This window comes from Suncus etruscus, chromosome 5 (genome assembly GCF_024139225.1).
Source record: "Suncus etruscus isolate mSunEtr1 chromosome 5, mSunEtr1.pri.cur, whole genome shotgun sequence".
In the NCBI taxonomy this organism is placed as follows: domain Eukaryota; kingdom Metazoa; phylum Chordata; class Mammalia; order Eulipotyphla; family Soricidae; genus Suncus; species Suncus etruscus.
In genome coordinates, this window is record NC_064852.1 from 3,580,315 (window position 1) to 3,604,604 (window position 24,290).

The 24,290-nt window shown below is 38.4% G+C and overlaps 1 pseudogene; it reads left to right on the forward strand.

Moving 5' to 3' along the window:
* The first annotated feature begins 211 nt into the window (after positions 1–211).
* On the forward strand, positions 212–5,938 carry LOC126009388 (Y-box-binding protein 2-like; annotated as a pseudogene).
* The last annotated feature ends 18,352 nt before the right edge of the window (positions 5,939–24,290 follow it).

Consider the following 24,290-nt stretch of genomic DNA (forward strand, 5'->3'; position numbering starts at 1 on the left):
AGAAAACAGGGGAGATAACATGAATTCTTGATATGGGGGATTTCCTAAAGGCAGACAGATGCTTATGATTGATATATTGGGGAGTCTTTGTGGATCACCCAATATGGAAAGAATCCAAGGAAGAGAACATTTAGGATCTGGGTGCTATATGCTGAGAATGCACAGCGTTTCTTCTTAGGAGAAGTTGAGCAGAAACAGAGGGAAGGTCACCATGAGCAAGACTTTTGCTAGTGAAGAGGGAGTGGTAAGAGATTCATAAAAAAGGCAAGAGCAACTCAGGGGACATGGAAATATCCAAGACCCAGGGATGTGTGGCTTGCATGTGCAAGATCCTAAGTTTAATCCTCAGCACTCCATGGCTCTCCCTACCAACACTTCTGATCTAGCTGCAGTGACTCCTACACCTTTGATCTCAAGACACACTGCAATGCCAAGTGCTACCACTGGTATCTAATTGCTTTGCCTATCATTACTACCACTGCTCAGGGCCTGTCCTTTCATTAAAATAAAGACCAGATCAAAAAGTCCCAAGGATCAGTGTTTAGTCCTCTAGTGGGACATAGAATAGGTTCTAACTGGTTTGTTCTGATTCCAAGACAATAAATGGGCCACAATTACAGTGGGATGTAGGGTGCAATTCTAGTAACAAAGACCAAAGCCAGAGTTTCTACAAACTATGGCCTTGAGACCATCAAATGTCCATTCCAAGTAGAACATTTTTAATATTTATTATTATTTATGGAAAAATTCAATGAATATTATTCCATGACACAAGCAATTTTAGTTTCAGAGTTTATAAATAAAACCTCATCAACTCACACTACCTTCATTTGCTTAGGTAAAGTCTATGGAATCATTCTGGATATAATAACAAAGGGAAATAACTGTTGCCCAAGAGATTACGTGACCCAACCAACCTAAAGCACATACCACATTCTTTTTAGAAAGTTTGCTTACCCTCATTTAGAGCTTTTTGCCACTTGAATTCTGAGCTGGCCTCATTTTCCTACTTTGCCTATATGATGAGGCTCAAGTATGTTAAAAAGGGGTAAGAGAGAAAGCAAGAAAGAAAGAGAAAGAAAAGATAGAAAGAAATAAAAACAGAAAAGAAAGAAGGAAAAAACAGAAAAGAAAGAAGGAAGTAGGGTGTTTGCCTTGCATGTGGCCTACCTGGGATGGACCCATATAGTCCCCTGAGCCAGGAATCATTTCTGAGTGCAGAGCCAGGATAAGTGTGAGCGATGCTGGGTGTGGCCCAAAACAGGAATAAAGAAAGAAAGAGAGAAAGGGAAAGAAAGAAAGAAGAAAGAAAGAAAAAGAAAGAAAGAATGGAAGGAAGGAAGGAAGGAAGAGAGGGAGGGAGGGAGGGAGGGAGGAAGGAAGGAAGGAAGGAAGGAAGAAATAAGAAAGAAAGAAAGAAAAAAGAAAAAAAGAAAGAAAGAAAGAAAAAGAAAGAAAGAGAAAGAAAGAAAGAAAGAAAGGAAGAAAGAAAAAAAGAAAGAAAAAAAAGAAAGAAAAAAAGAAAGAAAGAAATAGAAGGAAAGAGGGGCTGGTGAGGTGGCGCTAGAGGTAAGGTGTCTGCCTTGCAAGAGCTAGCCAAGGAAGGACCGAGGTTCATTCCCCCGGCGTCCCATATGGTCCCCTAAGCCAGGGGCAATTTCTGAGCACTTAGCCAGGAGTAACCCATGAGCATCAAATGGGTGTGGCCAAAAAAAAAAAAACAAAAAAAAGAGAGAAGAAAAGAAAGAAGAAAGAATTAAATGAACAAATAAGAAAGAAAGAGAGAAAGAGAAAAAGAGAAAAGAAAGAAGGAAGAAAGAAGAAAGGAAGGAAGGAAGGAAGGAAGGAAGGAAGGAAGGAAGGGAGGAAGGAAGGAAGGAAGGAAGGAAGGAAGGAAGGAGGAAGGAAGGAAGAAAGAAAGAAAAAAGAAAGAAAGAAGCTCTGCTCCAGATCATTCATCTCTCACTTTAGTTCTAAGGAAGTTGAAAAGCCCAGAGAAAAGTTCACTCCATATGTCTGCATCCTTGGGTCTTGTTCCCCATAATTTGTACGTGCTTCCTAAACTGGAATCACACTTGAATGCTCTAACTATCCCATTCCGCATGCTGTGACTCCAGTTCTTTTCTACAGAATTCCCGCACAACCTTCAAGATAGAGCTGATGCCAAGATCTCTTACCTCATTAATGCAGCTGTTTTCGTGAGTCTGTATGATTTACTGGCTCCCTTACCTCTCATCTGTGGGATTCCTGGGAAGAGGGACTGTGACTGATGGGGCTTTGATTTTTGTACAGAGGCTGGCATCTAACAGACAGCCAGTTACTATCTATTGATTACAAAAATTAAAGGTCATCTAGCTCAGTTGCTTTTAAGCTCTTTGCAAGCTCTTTGTTCAAATGCACCTTTCATAAAAGCACAAATGAACAAAAGAGATAAAAGTAGCGAGCTATGATTAAAATAGTGAGGTGGGATGTAGATAGTCCAGTTTCCTTCTGGTGACTCCCAGTAACCACTGCCTATTACCCCCAACTCATTAAGCAACTCCCCTATAGTTGCTTCAAGGAGGAACTTGATTGAGTACTGATGATCAGTTCCCATTTCCAACTGATGCTTGAATTCTTGCTAATTATATTTAGGAGCTACAAATATGGCTTTCATCAGAAACACCCAGGACAGAGAAAGGTAAAACTTAACAAACTCTGTGGCCGAAGATTCTGATTAATAAATAGGTCATTGGGTGAACTCGAGAAAATGCATTTTAAATAATAATACAATTAATTGGACAACATGGAGAGACTGTGGTATCTGTGTAGATAGCCCAGAGAGAATACTTATTGTGCTGATGATTATTTTGTAGCCACATCTAATGATTAGAATTATTTTTGTTTATCTTAAGGCTCTCTTTAGTTGTAAACATTCTAGCAGCCCCATTGACTGTTTGGAAATAATGCACACTAGAAAATATTATTTGATGATTGATAGTAAGCAAGTTTAAGTGTGGATGATCAGAAGGAAGAGGCATATTTTAATTGATCTTTTATTCTAGTTGTTATCTCTCCATAGTTAGCATGTCATTCAAGTAATAAAATGGTTCTGCTTACTGTGCCTATGCAAAAAAAATAAGTGGGGGGAACACCAAACCCTACCACTCCAGCACCCATACTTTTTCTTGTTTTGTTTTGATTTGCTAATTTTTGACTTTATTTTCCTTCTCTTTTTTCTTCCACTTTTCTCATTCTTTTTCACTCTTGTGGTTATTATTTAGAGATTTATTTTTATTTGCCAGGTCCCTTTAGTTTTCTTTTTTCTTCCATTTTTCTTTTCTTTTTTTCTCTCTCTTTTTTGGTAGTTGTCACCAAATTTTTTCTCCCCCTTTACTTATCCTTTTTATCTCCAATGAAGGTGGAATAGATGCTCAATCTACAACAAGTTGTAAAGTGGAGACCAGTTGCACTAGCATACTGGGGGGTAGAGGAGGGAGATATGGGATATCTAGCATACTGGGGGGGGTAGAGGAGGGAGATATGCATACTGGGAACAGGGGCAGAGGGAGGACAGCACTGGTGGTGGGAATGCCCCTCATTCATTGTCACTATGTACCATAAATGATGCAGTGAAAGATTTGTAATGCACTTTGGTCACAATAAAAATTAAAAACAAAAAATGGCTCTTAAGGTATAGACAAATCCAAGAGCACTGGAGTCTATCCATTGAAGTGAAAAGAGATTATATGGAAAATGGTGTAGCTTTCAGCAGCAAAAGTCTTCCCCAAATCTCCAAGAATCAACCACTTAGTATGGTTTTCTTTGACAGCTTGCTTACACTAGGGCAGGATACTGCTTCAAAGAGAAAAGGATCAGAAGAAAATGAGCTTCTTCTATCTATCATAACAACTATTTCTAGGTTAAACTGAGGAGTTTTTATTTTCCTGGTCACACCCAGTTGCTCTCAGGACTTATTCCTGGCTCTGCACTCAGAAATTACTTCTGGCAGGCTCTAGAGACCATATGGGATGACAGGGATAGAATCTGGGTCTATCCAGGTCATCTGTGTGCAAGGCAAAGGCCTTACAGCTGTGCTGTCATTTCAGTCCTAAACTAAAGAGTGAAAAGTGCAAAGGTGAAAGAGAACCAGTGTTTGGAATTGGAACCTGGTCTAGTTCATTTCTATCATTAGTTGTCTGTGTTATCTTGGACTTGACCTTTTTGAACCTGAATCTGGAACAATTATTTCATTTTATTATCGTTTTAACAATTATAGTCTTTAGGCATAATTATTTATAAAGCTGTTCGTCATAGAGGTTCAAGTACTTAATGTTCCAAAATCAATATCACTACCAGTGTTAATTCCCTACACCAATGTACCTAGGTTCTCTCCTACATCACAGACCGCCTTAGCGAATACATATTTTGTTTTATTTTGGGAATACAATTGGCTTTTTTCATGGCTTACGTCTGACTCTCTACTCATATGTCACTCCTGGTGGGTTCAGGGCATCCATTTGGGATGCCAGGGATCAAATCCAGGTTGACTGTGTACAAGGCAAGTTCCCTATTACCTATATTGTTAGATTACACCTTGTTTTACCCCCCCCCCCCAAAAAAAAAAGATCACCTTGGTTTCTTTATATTTGTTTACAATTGGTTTCACCCAAAACAAAAACCATTCCTGGTTACTTTATATCTCTGTTTACAACTTGGTTTTACCCCAGAACAGAGATTGTCCTACATGTAGACCTGGATGGGGCTTGCTCAGAATAGTCTGAGCTACCTGTCCTTATTCCCCCACCTGGGGTGGTCTCTGTACTTAATAAAAATACAATTCTGGCATGCAACTCACTCTCTATATGAGGTAAAAGATTACCAGAATACCTGTGTTTCACCTTCATCCTTGTTTAGATTATTTAATGCTTGACACTGCTTCAGACCTATTCACTTGGGGTTGGAAATAAGGTGTGTGGGATGATTTTGCAACTTGTGCTGTGACAGTAACCCAGGGACCTAAGAAGACCCCCAATGATGATCAGTTATTTGGCCCTTTGGTGGATTATTACCATGGCGGCCCCTTGGAGCTGGACTGAGTGTGCAGCACCCTTCACTGGAACAGGCGCAATGGGTCCCTTTTCTGAATGGCCTCATAGCTCATACCTGCATTTCTCAATCAGTACTATACATGCTGGGCTCCTAGATATTGTCCTTTGCACATACCCCAAAGAAGAGAGAGAAGCCTTCCCAGTGGTGATGAGTTCTCAATCTAAAAATCCTTCCCATGGCTGATAATTTATCATTTACTATGTGCATTAAGTCAGAAAAACACCCCCATCTCTCCCCAAGGATGAGAAGTTGGCTACCATCTCTTCAGACTGATAATGGCTCTATCAGAGGTATCCCCACAGTTTAAGCCCAGAATCAGGTGGTCAAGCCAGGGTTGGCAATCCAAGTCCTGGGCACTATCAAATGATTCACTGTTCAGATTTATCAACAGAAATGACACCAAAGTTCACTGGACAGCTAGTAAGAGAAATGATGCCAAGAAGTTTCTGTGTAGTGTTGGAGACGGGGAGACTGTGGAGTTGGATGTTGTGAAAGGAGAGAGGGGTTCAAAAGTTAATAATGTATCCAGATCAGGTGGAGTGCCAGTGAAAGGTAGCTGATATGCTCCCAATCAATTTAGGTTCTGCCAATTCCTCTCCTGACTTTGCTCAGTTGCCCCACCACCACCCATGGTTCCCTCAGGCAGGACAGAAGCAGGCATCGGAGAGGAGAGAGCTGAAGACTCTGGGCAGCATCCTTGATGCCAACACCCACTGTCTTTCTTCTACCGAAGGTACTTTGTGTGAGGACCTTGGCCTCCCAACTTACAGAAGCTTATGGAGGTCACTGATGGGGTAGAAGCAAAAGAGAGCTCCATTGAAGGGGGGACCAACAGCAAAGATATTAGCATGTCCCCCTACCCAGATTCTGGCCTCAGAACTGAAGGCCTTTCTGTCCTAGGTGACTTTAGCAGTCTACCGCAGAAGATGGTGATGGAGAAACCAAGCCCAGCCAAAGTCCAACTGAGGAAGGAGAACCTGCTTGCAAACAGATATTATGATAATTAGATAATTAGAGTTGGATACGCCAGTGGTTTAATATTTGTTTGCAAGTTCAATACAAAATATTATTTGATTTTTAATGGTTCTCAGCTATCCTAGTTTATGTTTCCCAATTGCTATGCTGTTTGATTGTGTATATCATTTAACAACTTATTATCAAATTACATATGTCTGCAAAATTGTCTTTGTCCACAGAAGTCTATGGAAAAGGAACTTGGATATAACATACTCTTACTACAGTGCCATTATAAGAATAATACAGCAAACTTATTTTCAAATCACGTATATCTGCTGAAATGTTCTACTAATTTTCTTTAGAGAAGTCTATGTAAAAACAACTTGGCTGCTCTAGACTCTTGTTGCAGTGCTCAGTGTAAGAATTTTAGGAACATGTCTTCAAATTAAGTATATCTGCAGAAAGGTCCTAATGTTTATGTTCAGAGAAGTCTATGAAAAATTTTGTGATATGTATAAGACAAGGAAATGGAAAAAGCTGAATTTTTTGAGAGTGATGTACACACAATCTAACCTTTGATGCTCTTTCAGCCAAGTCTATCTTCACTAGCAGTGATTGCTAGAGATTAGCAACAACATTAACTGTTTATAATTTAAAAAGTAAAATTTAGTTTGAAAATTTAAAAACTAAAAATTTAAAATTTTAAAGCTAATTTTAAAATTATTTTTAAAATTTTAAAACTAAAACTTAAAATTTAAAAGCTAACTGTTAAAAATTAACTAACCGGGGACCGAAGAGATAGCACAGCAGTAGAGTGTTTGACTTACGTGCAGCCTATGCAAGACAGATGGTGGTTCAATTCCTGGAATCTCATATGGTCCCCCGAACCTGCCAGGAGAGATTTCCGAGCCCAGAGCCAGAAGTAATTCCTGGGTGTGACCAGAGAGCATCTCTGGGTGTGACCCCAAAACCAAAATAAATAAAGAAAAATAAAATTAACTAACTGGTTTAAAATTTCCTCATCACCTTACTTGATAGTAAAAGGTTTTTTTTTATTTTTCTCTTTTTATTTCCCAGTATTTACCGTGCCTATGCAAAATAAAAACTACTTTTATAACTTCTGATCTGGGGTTCCTGCCTCTTGAGAGAACAATAGAAGACATCTTATGTACCCCTTTCACTTTTTTTTTAACAAAAGAGGGGGAGTTGTTAAACTACACCTTGTTTTACCCAAAACAGAGATCACCCTTGTTTTGTTTTGGTTTTGTTTTTTTTTTTTTGGCATATGTGTTTACAATGTGGTTTCACCCAAAACAAATATCATCCCTGGTTAGTTTGTATCTCTTTGTTTACAACTTGTTTTTACCCCCAAACAGAGATTGTCTTACTTGTGAACCTGGGTGGGACTGATTCAGGATAGTCCGAGCTATCTGCCCTTACTCCATCCTTACACACCAACCTGAGGTGGTCTCTGTATTCAATAAAAATGGCAATTCTGAGGGGCCAGAGCGATAGCATAGCAGCAGGACATTGTTGTTGTCAAGTCTTCTCAGTGTAAACGGAAGTCTCTTTTTAGGAGGTCGATGTCAGACCCTTGGTAGTGTCTTTCCTGGTAGAGGACTGCATCCAGCTGTTGCTATATAAGACCTTGGATGTTTTGTAGATAGCTTGCCTGGTTCTGGCGTGAATGGAGGATGACCATTCATCTGAGGCCTGTGCCAGGTCATTATATCAATGTTCAGGGTGTAAGGTACATTGTACTGAGATTTATTAGATAAGAACTTATCTGTATGTATGGTGTTTTCCCATTTTAATGTGTCTATGCAAACAAGGATCAATGCCATGAAGTGTTATTGGTGCATCTGGAGGCAATAGGAACAAGACCAGCAATTTCCATGACATAGTTCAATTATAGGCATCAAACTGAGGGACAGTTCCAACAACAATCCTTAATGAACAGCTTACAAAGAAAAGACAATATGAAAAGTGGATAGAAACATCATGGTAGAAGAATATATAGAGAGTTATATCAGTTAAAGAAAATACCCATAAAATATTCAAAAGATATATGTGTTCAATATGTGTTCAATTTGTGTCCTTCTAATTAGTTCTAGGATTTGTTAGATCTACTGTATGTCTTAGGTCAGAGATTAGAACTGTGTGTTACTGAAGTTAAGAAGGGTAAATCTGGGGTACTGATGTTCGCGCGGGGGCGCTAGCCCCCCTTGCGGTTTGCAAAATGTAGACTGGTATGAAATTGCCAGTGACAGCCTGAGTATAGCTGAGCAGCTATCTGCCACCCACCAGATCAAACTCCACCCACTAAGCCCCACCCTAGGCCAGTCTCTGACCCGGCCTGGGATTGGGGAAAAGCCAGGGTGCCCCATCAGCTCCTTCCAGGAACCCACCTGGAGATCCAGAGGAATGGGGGAGAGAGGGGTCGGGTGACCCAGGTCCGAGCCCCCCTATCCTAGGCCTGACCAAAAGGCCGCTGGCACATGCGGAGGCCTGCCAGCTGCCCGCCCGTGCTGGCTAAAAATCCTGCTCCAGGAAGGGAGAGAGACCGTATTCTTGTGTTCTTAGGGTTGAATGGGAGCTCAATTTCCAGATTTTGGAGGAATCTTCATATCACTTTCCATATAAGTTGGACTAGATGGCATTCCCACCAGCAGTGGATAAGAGTTCCTTTCTCTCCATATCACCACCAGCACTGATTGTTCTCATTCTTTGTGATGTGCACCAATCTCTGTGGCATAAGGTGTTATCTCATCATTGTTTTGATTTGTATCTCCCTGATGATTAGTGATGAGGAGCATTTTTCATGTACCTTTTGGCCATTTGTATTTCTTTTTTTATCAAAGTGTCTGTTCATTTTTTCTCCTCATTTTTTATGGGATTAGATTTTTTTTCTTGTAAAGTTCTGTCAGTGCCCTATAAATCTTGGATATTAGCCCCTTATCTGAAGGGTGTGGGTGAATAGTTTCTCCCACTTGGTGAGTGATTCTTGTATCCTGGGCACTATTTCTTTTGAGGTGCAGAAGCTTCTCAGTTTAATGTATTCCCATCTGTTGATATGTGCTTCCACTTGTTTGGAAAGTGCAGTTTCCTCCTTGAAGATGCCTTTAGTCTTAATGTCATGGAGTGTTTTACTGACTTGTTTTTCTATATACCTTATGGTATCAGGTTTGATATCAAGATATTTAATCCATTTGGATTTTACCTTCTTACATGATGTTAACTGGGGGGTCTATGTTCGCTTTTTTGCAAGTGGCTAACCAATTCTGCCAGCACCACTTGTTGAAGAGATTTTCCCTGCTCCACTTAGGATTTTTTGCTCCTTTGTCAAAAATTAGGTAATTGTATGTCTGGGGAGCATTCTCTAAGAACTCAAGCCTATTCCACTGATCTGAGGGTCTGTCTTTATTCCAATACCATGCTGTTTTGATAACTATTGCTTTGTAGTACAGTTTAAAGTTGGGGAAAATAATGCCTTTCATTTTCCTTTTCCCTAGGAGTGCTTTAGCTATTTGAGGGTGTTTATTGTTACAGATGAACTTCATAAGTGTTTGATCCACTTCTTTGAAGAATGTCATGGGTATTTCTAAGGGGATCGCATTAAATCTGTATAATGCTTTGGGGAATATTGCCATTTTAATGATGTTAATCCTGCCAATCCATGAGCACAGTATGCGTTTCCATTTCCGTGTGTCTTCTCTTATTTCTTGGAGCAGGGCTTTATGGTTTTCTTTGTATAGGTCCTTCACGTATTTGGTCAAGTTGACTCCAAGATATTTGAGTTTGTGTGGCACTATTGTGAATGGAATTGCCTTCCTGACTTCCATCTCTTCCATATCATTATTGGTGTATAAAAAGGCCATTGATTTCTGTAGGTTGATTTTGTAGCCTGCCACCTTGCTATATGAACCTATTGTTTCTAGGAGCTTTTTGGTAGTCTTTAGGGTTTCCTAAGTAAAGTACCATGTTGTCTGCAAACAATGAGAACTTGACTTCTTCCTTTCCTATCTGGATTCCCTTGATATCTCTTTCTTACCTAATCACTATAGCAAGAACTTCCAGTACATGTTGAAGAGGAGTGGTGAGAGCGGGCAGCCTTGTTTTGTACAGAATTTAGAGGAAAGGCTTTTAGTTTTTCTCCATTGAGGATAATATTTGCCATTGGCTTGTGGTAGATGGCTTCAACTAGATTGAGAAAGGTTTCTTCCATTCCCATCTTGCTGAGAGTTTTGATCAAGAATGGGTGTTGGACCTTAACAAATGCTTTCTCTGTGTCTTTTTATATGATCATGTGATTTTAATTTTTCTTCTTGTTGATGTTGTGTATGATGTTGATAGATTTACAGATGTTAAACCATCCTTGCATTCCTGGGATAAAACCTAATTGGTCAGAGTGAAAGATCTTGATATGCAGTGGATCCTATTTGCCAGGATTTTGTTGAAGTTCTTTGCATCTGCATTCATCAGGGATATTGGTCTGTAATTTTCTTTTTTGGCAGCATCTCTGTCTGGTTTTGGTATCAAGGTGATGTTGGCTTCATAAAAGCTGTTTGGGAGTGTTCCCGTTTTTTCAATTTCATGGAAGAGCTTGGCTAGGATTGGTAGTAGCTCCTCTTGGAAGATTTGAAAAATTTCATTAGGTAATCCATCTGGGCCAGGGCTTTTCTTTTTGGGCAGATGTTTGATTACAGTTTCAATTTCCTCAGTAGTGATGGGGATGTTTAGATATGCTACATCCTCCTTACTTAAATGTGGAAGGTTATGTTTCCAAGAATTTTTCCATTTCTTCTAGTTTCTCATGTTTAGTAGCATAAAGTTTCTCAAAGTAGTCTCTGATTACCCTTTCGATCTCTGCAATATCTGTCGTGATCTCCCCCTTTTCATTTCTAATACGGTTATCAGGTTTCTCTTTCTCTCTTTCTTTGTGAGTTTTGCCAATGGTCAATCTTTTTTATTTTTTCAAAGAACCAACTTCTGCTTTTGTTGATCTTTCGGATTGTTTTTTGGTTTTCCACTTCATTGAGTTCTGCTTTCAGCTTTGTTATTTCCTTCTGTCTCCCTATTTTTGGTTCCTTTTGTTGGTCATTTTCTAATTTTTAAACTGAGGTATTAAGTTATTCAGGTATGCCCCTTCTTTCCTGTTGTGTGCTTGTAGAGCTATAAATTTTCCTCTCAGGACCTATTTTGCTGTGTTTAATAGATTCTGGCAGTTTGTGTCTTCATTATCATTTGTTTCCAGGAAAGTTTTAATTTCCTTTTTGATTTCTTCTTGGACCCACTGGTTGTTCAGTAGCAGGGTGTTTAATTTACAATTGTTAAAGGTTTTCTTCTGTGTGGCTTTGTAGTTCACAAATAATTTCAGAGCCTTGTGGTCAGCAAAGGTAGCCTGCAAGATTTCTATCCTCTTGATTTTATGGAGGTATGTTTTATGTGTCAGCATGTAGTCTATCCTGGAGAATGACCCATGTACATTGGAGAAGAATGTGTATCCAGGTTTTTTGGGATGGAGTGTCCTGTATATATCTACTAGTCCTCTTTCTTCCATAATTCTTTTCAGGGCTAGTATGGTTTTGTTGGGTTTCAATCTGGTTGACCTATCATGTGTTGATAGGGCCGTGTTGAGGTCTCCCACAATTATTGTGTTATTATTGATTTCTTCTTTCAGATTTGTCAGTAATTGTATTAGATAATTTGCTGGTCTCTCATTGGGTGCATATATGTTTAATAGTCTTATTTGTTCCTGTTGCACATATCCATTGATTAGTACATAGTGTCCATCTTTGTCCCTTACCACTTTTCTGAGTATAAAGTTGGTGTCATCATATATTAATATGGCCACCCCAGCTTTTATGAAGGTGTTGTTTGCTTGGATGATTTTTCTCCAGCCTTTGATTTTGAATCTATGTTTGTTCTGACTATTCAGATTTGTTTCTTGTAGGCAGCAGAAGGTTGGATTTATCTTTTTGACCCATTTTGCCACTCTGTGTCTTTTTATTGGTGAATTTAGTCCATTGACATTGAGGGAGATGATTGTCATAGGATTTAATGTCATCTTTGTAGATAAGTTTGCTGTGTTTGTTGGTCTCACTTGTCTTAGAGTAGACCTGTCAGTTTTTCCTTTAAGGCTGGTTTATTATCTGTGAAGTGTCTGAGCTTTTGTTTGTCCATGAAGCTGTGTATTCTTCCTTCAAACCTGAACATGAGTCAGGCTGGGTGCAGTATTCTGTATGAGGCACCCATTTCATTCAGTCTTGTCACAATATCCCACCACTGTCTTCTGGCCTTGAGAGTTTCTTGTGACATGTATGCTGTAAGTCTTAGGGATCCTCCTTTGAATGTAATTTCCCTTTTTGATCTTGCTGCTTTCAGTATTCTATCTCTATCTATGGGATTTGTCATTGTAATGAGGATGTGTCTTGGGGTGTTTTTCTTTGGGTCTCTTTTAGCTGGTGCTCTGAGGGCATGCAGGATTTGATTGCATGTAGTCTTCAACTCTGTGAGTATCTCTTGGATGATGTCTTTGACAGTTGATGCTTCCTGGAGATCTCCTTCCTGGATTTCTGGGACTCCAATGATTCTTATGTTGTTTCTGTTGAGTTTATCAAAGACTTCTATTTTCATCTGTTCATATGCCTTGAGTACTTTTTCCATTGCCTGTTCGTTTGTCTTAAGATTCTATTCCGGGGCCGGCGAGGTGGCGCTAGAGGTAAGGTGTCTGTCTTGCAAGCGCTAGCCAAGGATCAGGACCGCGGTTTGATCCCCCGGCATCCCATATGGTCCCCCCAAGCCAGGGGCAATTTCTGAGCGCTTAGCCAGGAGTAACCCCTGAGCATCAAGCGGGTGTGGCCCGAAAAACCAAAAGAAAAAAAAAGATTCTTTTCCAATTTCTTCTGTTGTGTTGAGTTTTTCTGCATCACATCTTCCAGTACTCCGATTCTCTCCTCAGCTGCTAATACCCTGTTGGCGAGGCTATCCATTGAGGTTTTCAGTTGGGCAACCGTGTTTTTCAGATCTGTTATTTCGGTTTGAGTTTTCTGATTTCTGTCTTTGTGTTCTCTTCACATCGATTTATGCGTTTCTTGAGTTCTACGAACATATTCCATATTTCTATTCTAAATTCCTTATCTGAGAGGTTAATCAGGTGGTTGGAATTGATTAGGTCATCCAAGCTTTCGTCTTCATTCTCTGTGGATGGTGTTTGCCTGAGAGGTTTCCCCATTGTCACACATGTAGTGTGGTTTTTTCTGCGTGTTTTGGTGGGGTTCATTGGTTAGAAAGAGTGCACGGTTGCAAAGCGAAGCAGCCGTGCTCTTCTGCTGCCTGTAGTTGACAGTTTTTTGGGGGTGCGCTCCCTATGTCTCTGAGGTAATCTTCAGGAATTCAGAAACACAGGCAGACAGGCACAGGCAGAAGAAGTTTTCCTTGAAGTCCTCAGAGTGAACAAAGGCACAGCAGGGCAGAGCCTCCACAGGCCAGAGACCTCAGCTTATTGGACAGCGACTCCCGCAGCCAGAATGTACTTATTTTCTTATTTTCCTTATTTCTCTTCATTTACCTCCTTTCCTAGCTTTTTAGTTTCTATAATCTAGAGTCAATGATCTGCATAACTTTGATACATTCTGTTCTCCTATTTTGTTATTCTATAAATCATAGATGATAAGATCATCCAGTATGTGTTCTGACTTACTTCACATGAAATTAGTTAACCAGTTCTATTAAATTGCAGTGAATCAAATTATTTTATTGTACCTTGAAGTGAATAGTAAACCATTGTTTAAATGTATAACAAACCTTAATTTCTACTAATCTGTCCTTGATTATGAGTTGATTTAATGTCATCACTGTTGTACAAAGTGCCACAGTGAAAAATTCTGTGCATGTGTCCTTTTGAATAAATGTTTTTGTGTCTTAAAGATAGTTATCAAGAAGTAGAATTGTTTGGTCATAGAGAAGCTCTATTTTTCATATTCAGAAGTATTCATATAGTATTCATATAAATTTATATTGTATTCATATCTGAATAGAATCCTAAATTAGTTAATGGATAAACAGATACATGGTTGCTGTTAATTTTTATATTTTAAAATTGATAGTTTAGGTATTTTGGTTGCAGCAGTATTAACATTTATCATATCACTGTACAAAGTTATTGTATACCAAACTTCCCATGATTTTCTAAGATATGGTTTTGTATTAATTGGAAGGAAGGAAGGAAGGAAGTAAAGAAGGAGAGGGGGAAGGAATGAAAGAGGGAGGAGGAATAAAGGAGTAAGAGAAAATAAGAATAAAATAAGGAAAAAAAGGCAAGAAGGCAATTTTTAAGTATTTACGCCATCTTCTTGCATTTCACATTCTATATTATATTTCCTTGACTCGGGGCATCCTTTTCATCTGCTGAAATAGGTAGAACGTAAGGAAATGATGGGTTAAATCCCTGAAATTCAGTTACAAGTCTCTATATAATTTTTGGTCCAAGCTTTCTCTTACTGATGGTTCAGATGGTGCATATTTTCATACTGTATGAAACCTTATGGAGCAAACTGAATGGAAATAAACTGAGGTCAGTATCTGGCCAATATTCTAATCTACAAGGAGAGAATATAATCAAGCTATTGAGTGAACTTGGAAAATGTCTTTAATTTATCTCACTTTGTGATAAAATAATGGACCTTAATCTGAAGAATTGGCAATAGATGAAATAAAGGAAGAAAGAATAAAAGTATAAAGTAAAATAAAGAAGAAAGAAAAGAATGATATGCCATAAATTCTGGCCTCAATATAGAAAATGAAAAACATTTTCTCGATCTTTGAAGATTTCAGAGGAGGAAATGTACAATTTAAGATGAAGTTTCTTGGACCGGAATGATAGCTCAGTGATAAAGTGTTTGCCTTGCACATGGCTGACCCAGGATGGACCGAGGTTGGATCCCCGGTATCCCATAATGTCCCCTGAGCCTGCCAGGAGAGATTTTTGAGTGTAGAGCCAGAGTAACCCCTGAATGCTGTCAGGTGTGGCCAAAAAAAAAATAACGAAAAAAAAGGTAAAGTACTTATTATGAACCTCTATCCCAGTACTGAAGTTAACATATGTTTTCCATAAACCCTAGCTCAATCCCTGATAACACATGTGATATCCTGAGCACTTTCAGGAATAATTTCTGAGCACAAAAATAGGAATAACCCTGAGCACCACTGGATGAGGCCTTCAAATAGAAAATAAGTATATAAATATATTCTATAGTAGTCCAAAAAAAAAAAAAGACAAAGATAATAGGTATATAAAGTGTTGACTAAACTTTTGAGTCAGTAATTGTATCTTTAAATCTTTCCTACATATGTTTAAATATGTGTATAAAACCAAAGAGAGGGATAGAGAAAGGGGGTGTTATTGCTTGTATTTTGTTCTATTTTTTCTCTACAAAAAAGGACTCCTCTGAGTGTTATCTGGTGAATGATCTGTCACTAGAAATTGAAAAATCCACAAACTTCGTGGTTTAAAACACCAATATTATGCAAATTAGTTATAAAATATAAATTAGTTTTTATATTATTAGTTTTCACAATTTTCATGTGTCAGGAATTTGGCTGTAGTGTCATTATATATTTCTGGCTCAAAGTCTGCCCCATCCATTGGAGCTACAGACTTTTAAAGGCTGACTCTCTGCAGGCTGGCATTTCTAAATTGGCTCACTTACACGATGGAAAAGTTGATGTTGTGTTTATTTTCCAGTGGATTTTTGAATGGGGATTTGGATCATCTTCCAAGCATAGTGACATAGTTATAGCTTTTATTAAATGTGAGTGATCCAATTAATCAAGGTGGAATATTACTTTATGGAGTATTACTTTACACTGGTCTTAGAAGCCACACATCATCTCTTCTATCACATTCTATTGGTCACACATATCTCTTTAGTATAGTAGAGAACTGTAAGGTTCTAACTATCGAGAGGTGATAACACTTGTAGACAATCTAGGAAGATGTTTTTTTTTTTTAGTTTGATACTCTTCCTTAATAAAATAATAAGATTGCATTTCTCAGTACTATTCAATAAATTATGAGTGAACATGCAATCAAGTTTTGGCCAATGGGAAGTGAGCCAAAGTAATGTTTCATTCTCCTTCTCAGACCTGTCTTCAAAATGATGGTATACGCATTGTCCTTTACTTTGCTTGTTGCTAAAAATCACAATGTAAGGGGCTGGGAAGGTGGCGCTAGAGGTAAGATGTCTGCCTTGCAAGCACTAGCGTAGGACAGACCGCAGTTCGATCCCCCGGTGTCCCATATGGTCCCCCCAAGCCAGGGGCGATTTCTGAGCAAATAGCCAGGAGTAACCCCTGAGCGTCAAACGGGTGTGGCCCAAAAACAAAAAAAAAAAAAAAAAGAAAATCACAATGTAAACGTGACAGTTAAAGCTTAATGGTTATCTTATACAAGAGTTAGAAGGTGTGTCTGAGATGCTAGAGAAACAGAACTAGACTCAGGATCATAGGTCTTTGAGAATATTTTGGACTCAGAATTCATTAGATTTACTAGATATATGAACTCCTTTGATGTTTAAATCACTATGACTTCAAGTATTGTAATGCATAAGCAAACCTTTTCTAACATTGTGAGTTGCTAGAACTGCAAGCTGCTTACTTTCTTGAAACTATAATTTTTCTCTCTAAAAACGAGACATTGCAGACCAATATTCTGAGAAGTACATAAGAACATTATGTTCCCATAATAATTTTAATATGAACATAGACCTTTCTTCTAAAGGTATTCTAGTATGATTCAATGCCTACCTCACTTTTTGGTAGATAATGATAACTGAAAATTAAGTGACAGTACTAAATGTGTCTGATGATAGATTTGGAACAAGGAATACGAGTCCTGTCAAACATGAAGAGTCGAAAAGTGCTCTTGGAAGAGGCAAGGCATGATTGAGCCAATGAGACCAACTTCTTAGTCTTCTAAGTCTTCCTAAAGAATAACCCTTTGACCAACTCAATTGTTTAATAGACTTTTTTCCCTTTCTTGACCTTTGGTTCTTTATCCTGCCTCCTAGATATTCTCTTAAGGCCAGATTAAAAAAAAAAACACTAAATAAAAGATTCAACATAACTTACTGTAAACTTGATTCTTTGCCAAACCAGAAATCAGTCTTTTCACCTTTGTTTGGATGATCAGGTGTAAATATACATTTTAATTATTTACATAATTAAGAGAGTGATTTGCTGTTGATCCGATCTGTTTGACAATATTGGGTGCCATCTGTTTCTTAATTGGACTTAATCTCCAGAATATGTTACTAAAATAGCCACAAAACTACATTTTAACAAAGTTAAAAATAAACCACAAACATTTCTACTTTCCTTCTTGCACTTGTTGATATATAAACAAACACACCACACAATCCTTTCTCCATATTTGTACTGTTTCTTGGTGTCACATACATGTATTTCAACATCTTAGATCATACATTAAAGGGATCCAGATGGTATAGGGAAAGCATGTTAACCTCTGGTACCACATTAAGATCTGGCCTTCTCTGTGACCTTGGACAGGTCAAGATCACCTTTGTCTGATGTGCTCATACTTGGGCCTCATCATGTGTTCTTCATAAAAACTTCATCATATTGACATCAATGTTAGACAAGTTTTATCATTGAGAGGTTCTTAAACTAAACTCTGGAGACCTAGTTAAGGGCTCACTTTTGGCATGTGACTTTCTTCTTCTTTTCTACCTGGTAATTTGAGTTAATTTTTTTACTGAATGGAAGTAATGATAGCCAATACTAACTACATGTATATAGCTTTATATGCATATAACTTTATATGTATATATAAAACTTTACAATGCTTTTTTGGGTCTCCAGAAAGTATGCTAGAGTATGCTGAAAGTAAACCAAAATGCTTTCTTTGAAATTCCTGTTTGTTTATTTAGCAGACATTTGGTGTGAAAAATAGTTCAAAGAGTTGGAGTAACTGATTTGCATGCAGGGGATCTGTGTTCAGAATCCGACACCACATTTCCTACTGATCACTACAGGATCAAACCTCAATCCTTGGCATAACTTACCAGATATATGCCCTTATCAAAGTGCTTCTGCTACTTTTAACCTACTCTTTCCATTTGAAAAATGGGGTTCCTGATTTTTCCCTTTCTTTTATGAATAGTGAATAGTTAAGCAAGAATGTCTAAAATCAATTACAGCAAATTCTTAATTAAATTTTTCACTATTGCAACAACTTGTGGTGAAACCTGCTTCGAGGGCTACATAAAAAATTAAAAAAATTCTCACTGTGTAATAGATTCATTGTTCAAAATTTACTGGAAATGCATAACTTAATAATTAATTTAACAACCATTTGTGAGGCCCTTGCATGTGCCAGATACTCTCTAGGTCAGCATTCAAAACCACTTAGAGGATAAAATAAAACCTCTTTTTCCATGCTCTGATTGTCCATTCTAATGATGCTTCCTATCCCCAAAGATCTGGCCAGTAGTAAATCCAGGTATGAGAGTAGAGCATGATAACTATGGTTTCATTTTCAATGTGATAGTAAAATAAAAAATTATGACTTAACCAAAACAAAGCAATATGCATATGGGCATCAGGGAGAAGGGTGTTTTTAATTGAGGCCACTGCAAGTGAAATTCTCAAGGTACAGACCTACCTACTTGTCAGAGAGCTTCAAGCTGGACAGTGTAGCTGTGTTTTTGAAGGTACAGATAAATATGTGAGAAAGGAAATGAGCTAGAGAGGTAGCCAGAGAAAAGAGGAGTAGATTACGATGAGTTGTTATGACTTATTTTTTGTTTGTTTGTGTTTTGGGCCACACCAGATGACATTCAGGAGTGTCATTCTCCTGGCTATGCGCTCAGAAATTTCTCCTGACTTGGGGGACCATATGGGACACTGGGGAATTGAACTGGAGTTCGTCCTAGGCTAATGAGGCAAGGCAGACACCTTACCCATTATGCTACCTCTCAGGCCCCTGTTATGACTTATTTTTATATTAATAATTTTTATTTTGACTAAATTAGATTACAAATCAATCACAGTAGTATATTAGGTACATAGTAACATTGAATCAGGGGCATTCCCACCACCAATGTTGTCCTCCCTCCACCCCTGTTCCCAGCATGCATCCCATATCGCCCCTCCTTTGGCCCCTTCCCGGGGGGCTGCTAGTATAAGTGGTCCCTTCTGTGTCTAGCCTATTGTAGATTGGATATTGATTCTGTTGTAGTTGGTTTTAGATTTGGTGTTCAAGTCTGATCATTTTTTAATTTCTCCTCAATGTTCATGAGACTGTTTGGTGTTATGACTTATTTTTATGGGGATGTAAGCCTTAGGAAGACTCAAATTTGAGGAGTATGGCTTGATTTGATGCCATGTGAGAATTCTGTTCTTGATAGAAAAGGCAGCAGAGAGAAAAAGATGAAACCTACTGAAATAAATTCATGGAATAATTATAATGGTAGTCAATCAACTTGGTAAGATACATGAGCTGAAGGATGCGCTTTGGAGATGGATTTTCTAGGATTTGCCAATAGATTAGGGTGTTTGTGAAGGATTGAGATAATAAAAGGAGTCCAGGGTGACCCCAGGCTTTGGTCTTGAGTAAAGAGAAGAGGGAAAATTGCTCATTCTTGAGATAGAGGAAAGCTAGGTGAAGAGCAGAATTTTTTTTTTCAAAAGAACCATTTTGGTGGTCATTGTTTTGAATAAAACCAAAAGTGTCCATTTTAGAAACTTTAGATAATCTTTATGTAGCATGGAATCTTCAACACATATATGTTATTGAATAAGTCTTGATTCTGATAATTACAAGTATGGCCCAATAGAGTTAAGAAAGGATTCCAGACTATGCATCAGGGACTATCCAACATGTACTGGTAGGAAAGCAAATAGAAGTATGAAACCAGTCTTGGTAGTGCCCATAGTTACATCAGAAACCTCAGGCAGACATTTTTTCATTGCCTCTGCCAGGATCTGGTGGCAGCTGGCAATTCTTGGAATGCCTTGATATACAACAACGTAACTCTGCACTCTACCTCTATTCCCACAGAGCCCTCTTCCATTTAGTTTATCCATTCTGTGTACCTCCAATCCTTTGGTCACTTATAGGGACACAAATCACTGGTTTTAGGATCTGCCTACATCGCATTTTAACTCAACTTTAGCCTCAAGGTTACACTGCTAGGCACAAGGCTGGGTGGAAGAGAGAGTGTCCCTATATTTTAATGTTATACATTTTCTGGATAGCTTAGTATTTATGTCTTCTTTAACAATCTGACTGGAAATCAAACAAATATTCAGATTTTTCTTCTCCCTTTTTCAGTCATTTTTGGGAATAGGGCATATTTAAATAGTAAGTGGATATTAAGAAGTTTTTGATCTGGGAAAAATGTTTTAGTGGCCAGCTAACATCAAAGCAACTCTGTAAATATACATTATAATAGTTTTTCAGTGTCTTTATTAGGTGAATGGGCAACATGGTTTTCCAAGAGTGGGTATACATGCCCTTTAGGTTCACAAATGTGCTGATCACAGAGAAAATTATGTTTAGATGATAAGGGGCACAGGTGACTGGAGCATGGGAGTCTGTAGGAGAGCTCAGATACTGAGAAATCAAGAGAGACGATCCTACACTGACATATAAATAACCTTCAGTCCTTCATTCTTTTGTGAACGCTCCTATGCACATTTCACCATCTATTCAAAATCAGCAAATTCCATTATGCAGATGAAATCCTGTGGAAACAAATCTGACATGAGGAGAGAGTGTAAGAAAAGTTTAATCTACCTTAGACATTAGATTTCATTTTAACCTTCTCAGGAAAATAGTTTCCTCTGTAATGTTTCCAATGGATTTGAGTTGATCCTATTACCTATTCGTTCCTTTCCAACTTGTATTTGGAAGTTTGTCAGAGCTCATTGGGAGGTCAAGTACATGACATATATTATGCCATTAATATTTCTATATCCTTAAAGGTTTTTTATTCATTTTATAATTGAAGAAACTGATGGATAGAAGAATAGCTTGTCCAAGATTAAACAATTAATAATACAAATGATGTTATTCAATCCCAGACCTGCTTATCTTTAAAACCTATGTTGCATCTCTTCAATTCTGACAGCTTTTATTTTGTTTTCGCCTTATTTGTTTATTGTTTGGCAGAAGTCAAAATGTTGAACTCATAGAGAGTATTAATCAGGAAAACAAGTTATTAATGATAATAATAGAAACTTATTATAATTGTGATTTTACTCTGTAGTAGGCATTTTCTGCCTAAGACATCCTGACTCTCCTGTGAAGTGAGCATTTCTGTTACCATTTGAAATAGAAGAAAAAGAAACTTCACAATGATTTTCCAGTGAGTTAAAAATCATGATTGGGAACAGAATCCCGTCTGACTCAGTTTTATCCTCTTTATTTTTTATTGGGGATCATAAGATGGGTTTTTCCCTTTCATGTGAGGGCAGGTGAGTAAGCCTGGCAGTGAGGATTTGGATAAATTGGATAATTTATTAAGAAGGATCCTGAATGCCTCTTTAGGTTCCATGAGAGAGAGAGAGAGAGAGAGAGAGAGAGAGAGAGAGAGAGAGAGAGAGAGAGAGAGAGAGAGAGAGAGATATTTATGTTTGGTGGTATCTACCCTGGTTATAGAAACCATAGTATATGTTCTGTTGTGATTATTTTGGCTTAGAGAACCATATTTTATTTTATTTTTTTGAAGGAGGGCAACATTCAGCAGTTCTCAGGGGTTACTTCTGGCTTTGAACTCAAAAATTACTTCTGGAAGGCTTGGGGGACCACATGGGATACCAAGAATCGAACCTGGGTCATTAGTGTGCAAGGTAAACACCCTACACCTTGTTCTATCATTCTGAAACCCTTATTTTCTCTCTTTTTCCATACCCTTTATTGATTTTCTCTGCAAAGTTTTCCAAATAATATGGCCAATTGACTCCTTCTCATAAAAAAAACACAAAAAACAAAAAGAATTAGACCCACTTTGGAAATTAATCCTTTTAAAGTGAACAAATATAAAATAACCCTTAATTAACCAGAGATTACTACTACTATCTCCCATTCTGTTCCACTGCTTCCTACCTCTCCAAGTAGTGTACTCCACCTTGGGAAACTTTATTCTTAGTTGTTGAATTAAATAATTAAATAAGGTCCTTTGGATGGGCTTGGATGGAGGTGGATGGTGATGGAGGCCTTTCTCCTCCAGCTCAGGACCACGTGGCTCCAAACCCCTCCAGCTGGCGGGTATATGGGTTCAGGAGAGCGGTGGGTATAAAACTCACTCTCAGGCAGGCTTCAGGAAGTATCCACTTTATTCATGCCCTAGCCACCACATGTGTGGCCTATCATAACCATTTATGCTGGATCCTTATTCAGCCCTGCATAGTACCTTGTTTCTCCTTCTCTCGCTTCCTCCTCCATCCTACATTTAGGCAAATCCTCTTGTCCTTCAGGTCAAAGACCTTTTGATCTCTCCCAAAGACCCCTCCCAGAAATGGGAGGTCTATTAGCAGGTAAGGCGACACTGGAGGAACTGGGGGGTGTGGTTATATTCTGCCCCCTTTCTTTTTAATTAAGTAACAAAAGAGCATAAGTTCTCTTTTGTTTTGTTTTTTTGGCTTCCGCCTTTAACCAAAGGGGGGGGTAATATTTCCACAGCAACAACGTAATAAAGTGAAAATTAACATATTAGCCTTTTTCAAAAACGTAACATTTCTGCAAAATATAACATACACCTGTAACTTAAAAAAATTTTTTAATGCTTTTTACCAAGCACTATTCTGGAACTTCCTAGTTCCTAACCTCTTAATGCTATAACCAAGAATTTTATCCTGGAACTTTCATGTTCCTAATATGCCATTTACCCATTTTTCTGGAACTATTATGTTCCTAATAATCTTTTCCTACACACAAAATACAAAAGCATAATTACAGAACATACATTTTGAAAACAGACTAATACATTAAAATACACAGTAAAACATCATGCCACTGGAAATATGAAAACTATGGAAAACAATAAAACACATTTAAATCAGCAAGAAAATGACAAATCAAGAGATACACCTGAAACAAAGTTAGATACAGGCAGTTTTTAAATCAAATATTTAGTTCGGCTATGCTGTTTTTTTCTCCTCTTTTTAAAAACTTTTATACCACTACCTAATATTATCCCATCACCAACGCCAATTGTCCACATGCTGGGCTTATCCCACGCCACTCACCATGTGTTTTTATTTTCATGGGGTTCCAGCCTCCCGCAGCTGCTCTCTGGGCTGGGTCCAAGTATGCATCTGCCACCTCTGGTCACTTTTTTGCCTGACGAAAGGCAGGAGCCGGACCAAAGCAGCTGCATCAGGGTGGAGCAGTCTCTGTGCCACTTTTCGCAAGGGAACCCTGCTGCCGCTGTGGCTGCTGTCACCACAAGCTTTTCAGCCACAGTTTTTCTGCTGGACTTGTCTGGGTGTACAGAGTTCAAAGTAATCCAAGCTAAAAGTCCAGTCTGAAATTTCCAAAGTCGAAATCCATTTTCAGGCTATAGGTCGTATTCAGTAAATCAGTCCATTTAGATAAACTTTTTCTTCCTGGTCCATTTCCAATCAAGGCCCTCCATCAGTCTCTCTTAGTAGGCCAAGGTCTTTGGAAAAAGGATTTTTTGAAACAAAGTTTCAGTTCTGGGCCTTGGTTGGGGGTGATCCAAGTTTTCACCTCTCCTGTTTCACTGGCCCTTATGCCCCCAGAAGGGTCTCGGCCATCTTTGAAAATGGCTTCACGTGGTGGACCAAAGCTTTGGGCTCAGTCCATCTGAAAAGAGCCAAAATCACACACAAGAACAGGAATATCACCATGATCGCTGTCCTTTTGGGTCCAGGATTCAGATTCACTTTCAGGGCTCCAGATGTTGCTTGGTAGAAAGCATTGAGAAAAAATTTAATTTACAGGTGTATGGTATATTTTGCAAAAATGTTATGTTTTTGAAAAAGGCTTATATGTTCATTTTTACTCTATACGTTGCTACTGTGGAAATATTACCCGTCTTTGGCTAAAGGTAGAAGCCAGGAAAAAAAATAACGTATGCTCTTTTGTTATTTAATTAAAAAGAAAGGGGAAGAATGTAACCACACCCCCCATTTCCTCCGGTGTCACCTTACCTGCTAATAGACCTCCCATTTCTGGGAGGGGTCTTTGGAAGGTA